Source organism: Nuphar pumila, chromosome 5 (assembly GCF_984573655.1).
Source record: "Nuphar pumila chromosome 5, dmNupPumi1.hap1.1, whole genome shotgun sequence".
Taxonomy (NCBI): domain Eukaryota; kingdom Viridiplantae; phylum Streptophyta; class Magnoliopsida; order Nymphaeales; family Nymphaeaceae; genus Nuphar; species Nuphar pumila.
In genome coordinates this window covers 90,711,321-90,715,770 of record NC_143253.1, presented here as the reverse complement: position 1 = coordinate 90,715,770, position 4,450 = coordinate 90,711,321, and the positions used below count along the sequence as shown (strand labels likewise).

Here is a 4,450-nt window from a genome sequence, read left to right as displayed (position 1 = left end):
GAGTACACACCTGCTGTGTAGTGGATGGTCCTGAGAGAAGCTGGTCCAGCTTCTGAGCAATCATGTTTACCTTGCACTGTAATGCAGTAGATGGACCAATCTCAAGAACACCAGCTTTCTTCTGAATGCTGGGTGTGGCTCTATCCGAATGAGAACTCAAAGCATGGTAGAGTGAATTCTCGGCCAATATATCAAATAACCTCCATGCTTCATCCTCGCTCTTCAGCATGAATGTCCCTTCACATGAAGAGTCAATCATCTGACGATTCTTGTCAGACAATCCATCGTAGAAGCTCTGCACCAGTTGCCATTTCGGCACCTGATGATGGGGACATTTCTTGAGGAGATCCTTCATTCTCTCCCAGGTCTCATGAAAGCGCTCACCATCTAGCTTTGAAAAGCTAGTGATGGCTCTACGATATTGGTTTGTGCGACCAATGGGAAAGTATTTCCGAAGAAACTCCTGTTGCAACTGATCCTAGGACTCTATTTCTACAGAATCTAAGGACTTTAGCCAATACTTAGCTTTGTCCTTCAATGAAAAGGGGAATAGAGTCAACCTCAACGCATCATCATCGAAATTCTGTATCTTAACAGTAGAACAGATTTCGAGGAATTCATCTAAATGTCGGTAGGGATCTTCATGACTAAGGCCATAAAAGGATGGAAGCATCTGAATAATGCTGGCCTTAATCTCGTAATGAGGCGCTCCTACATCGGGTCTCCGAATGCAGGATGCCTGAACATAGTCTGTGGGAATGAAGTATTCCCGCAGAGGACGTGAATGAACTAGGGGTGGAGGTGGAGGATCCATGTCAGCCATTATTGCCGAACTTCGATGAGAATGTAAAATTCTCTCTAGGTTGTCAACAAATGGGTGTAATGGGGTTCCTAGACCTCGTCGCCCCTGCATACACTGGTACTAAGACCAGATGTAAGCGAACGACCTAAATCTAAAAATAAAAAATAAACTAACACAGGTACTAAAATGTAAATAACACAAAATAGACAATTACTAAACAAATATGCTAAACTAATTATGTCAGAATGATCTAACTAAGTAAATGAAATAACAAATTAAACTACTCTAAAGTACTGAAAAGATAAATACAGGAAATCACAAACTAAGTTTTTCTAAAACCCACCTGTCTAATCGCTCCTTGCAGAATGAATTTCAAGTGAATCCTAGAAAGAACAGAACATGAATCCTATATTTACTAACTATGTTAATCCTATATTCACTTACTAATCCTACTAACTAAAAATAAAACAACTAATTAACTAACTAAAACAAATTAATAAATCAAACTCTAAGAAATAAAGTAATTAATTCGCCGTTCCCCGGCAACGGCGCCAAAATTTAGTTGATATTTTGCAATGATCTTTTTAAAACAAGTATTTGCAATAAACTTTGGAAAATCGTCAACCAAAAATATAAAACCGACTTTCCACAAAGTGGTAAGTTCGGGTCGAATCCTCAGGAAACAGGATTAAATTAAGGTATTTCTAGAAAATTTGATTTATTAATTAACAATATCAGTTTACAACTATAAAGTTAATACAACTACAATTAATCAATAAAAGGAAAATGAAAAAGTAATTAAATCTTCTGCTCCACACCAAGGGTATTTTCATCTTTTCGCCCACTATTCGTTCTTCGCACTTGAAAAATAACCCTGGAAACTAAATATGCTTTCAACCTAAAAATGCAGAAAAATACAAAGTTAGTATTCTATACTAACAATGCAAACAATAACTAAAACTAATTCTCATTTTAGGAAAATAATAAAACAAATGCTACTTATCAAACAATAATTAAATAAAATACTAAACTAAGTCTAAAATTAACTAAATTAATTCTAATAATGCTGTATGATGAGTATGCAACTCCTAAAATGCAGAAACTACTGAAAACAGGTCTAAAATGCCGAAATTGAGAAAATTACGAAACTGCCCCTAACTAGGGTAAAATAGTATTCTGACAGGTTATCAAAAAACCACTGTTTGACAAGGCAAACGAGGTCCGATTTTCCCGAAATTTGTTCTGTTCTGCAACTGACAGATTAAACAAACTGACAGTTTTTACAGAATTGAAAAACAGTATCTGGAACTCCAGGTATAAGCGTTTCAAATTTGGGAAAAATCAGGATATCGAAAGTCCTGTAATTTGAAATCCAGAAAAAGCGGTTTTCGCAAAACGCTTAAAAATCAGACCAAATCAACTCTGAATGAACTGAAATTTGGTCTGCAGTCAAATAACACGTCAATAAAGTGAATAGAACAAAATTTTTTGGAAAACACAGAATTTTTGCACAGAAAATAATGCTGATGCGACAGGGCAAAAATCGGGTTTTTATTTGAGTGCACTATTCACTTTATGAACCTATTTAAACACTATCAAATGCAAATTACACCTAATACAATCTAAATGACACTGAATAACAGTGTATATGCAGATGATTATTACGAATACGCTAAATACACGATGAACAAAACACGATAAACAACTTATGACTAGAACTACGTTAACTAACAATGCAAATGAAACTATGCTAAACACTAAGATGCAATCCGACTACTAAGTAAATAATATCTAACTACCAATCAAACAATCACAAACACATTTCACACATACGAAACAAATACGATATACGTACACACACTTCTACACTAAAAAGAAATTAGATAAAGAAACTAATTAGTATAAAAATCAAAATAAATAATACTAAATGAAATTAATTCACTAAAGAACAAATGCTAGGGTTTGGGTTCACTCGGTTGACTCAACGAAGCTTGGTTGTGACTTGGGTAGGTTTGGTTTGGTTTAGGTAGGCTCGAGCTATGTTTGACTCGACTCGAACTAATGTGGACACGGCTAGGTTTGGCCTAACTAGTTGGGTTCGGTTTACTTAGGTTTGGGTTTTGACTCAGTTAGGTTTAGCTAAAACTAGGTTGGACTTGGTTTTGAGTTGACTTAGTCAACTAGGTTCGGTTTGACTTAAGTGGACTCGGTTTGACTTGGATAGGGTTGGGTTAACTTGGCTAAGGTTGACTCAACTTAGTTTAACCTAGGTTAGGTTTAACTTAGACTAGAGTTGACTCGACCTAGGCTCTGTTTGGACTCACCCTGGGTTAGACTAAAACTTGACTCGGGTTAGGTCTAGGTCTTTGACTAGGCTTGAGTTGAGTTAAGTAGGGCTTAGGTTTGACTCAACTAGGCTTGACTAGAGTTGGGTCTTGGTCTTGGACTCGATCTAGGTTTAAATTAGGGTTTGACTTGAGCTAGGTTTCAAGTTGACTTGGACACAAGGCACACCTAACTAAGTCAACTAGGTTAACTCGGTTAGGGTAGGTTTCAATAGGTGGACTAAGATTGACTCAACCTAGGTGTGGTCTAGGTCTTGGACTAAACCTAGGTTTGGTCTAAGCTTTGACATAGACTAAGCTAGGTTTTGACTAGGTTCAGTAGAATCGGTTTTGACTAGGTTTGACTCACTTAAATTGGGTCGATTAAAGTAGCACCCTATTAACTCACCTACAATTAATTCAAAGTTGCCGATTTTAATGAAGGAGGTTAGGAAAATAAAGTAATAATTATCAATGCTCAACTTGGAAATGCTTTGGATTCTCCAAAAACCGCCCCACTTAATGAGGGAGTTACTCTCCTTAATTGTATTTAAATTCTCACTTTGGAAAATGAAAAGTCCAACTTAGAAGAAAACACCACGATTTGTGCTTTCCCAACTTGAGTAAAGAGCATTTATTCCTTTCTGAAAATCGTGGAACTTAAATTGGAATTTTAGTTTAATTTCAAAAACACTTTCCAAGATCAAAGAGTAACTCCTACTTTAATGCACATCCAAAATTTAATTCCTCCTTAAATATCCCACACGATTTTTGGGGAATCCACTCTTTCCAAAATCTTTTTAAATGCAATTACCTTAATTGCCTCCCCTCTCAAAATCGCCAACTCTAAATTAGGACTATACTACCAAAGAATTTAAGACTCACCTAGGTAATGAAAAGACCTAATTGAAAAACACGACTTTCTAGAATTAAATGCTGCCCTAATTACTAAAACCTACTTAAATGACCACTAAAAACGGCTATGAGATAAAACCCTAATACATTGAACCTAGACACCTTCCTAACTCACTTAATGGCCATTAAGACTTCCTAAAAAAATCGACCTAGAGCTCAATTGGAGCTCTAATGGCTGCCGCCCCACCTTGGGGAAGAAGAAGACTAAAAAAAAATTAAAAAGAATAAAAACTTAAATTAAAAGAAGAAAAACGACTTACTAAGGAACCACTATTTTAATAAAACTAAATTAAAATATAATGAAAAGAAATCCTAACTCCACAAATGCAAACAGGAACAACACTATGCTGGAATTTAGTAAGAACATAAAGAAATGAAAAATCGACTTTTGTAATTTTTGTTTTTCAAT

General features: G+C 35.7%; 1 non-coding gene across 1 annotated transcript; it reads left to right on the top strand.

Annotated features, from left to right (window-relative positions):
• The first annotated feature begins 317 nt into the window (after positions 1–317).
• Positions 318–420, top strand: LOC149837805 (small nucleolar RNA R71). The gene has a single exon (XR_016432288.1). It is a non-coding gene; the product is annotated as a small nucleolar RNA R71 (small nucleolar RNA).
• The last annotated feature ends 4,030 nt before the right edge of the window (positions 421–4,450 follow it).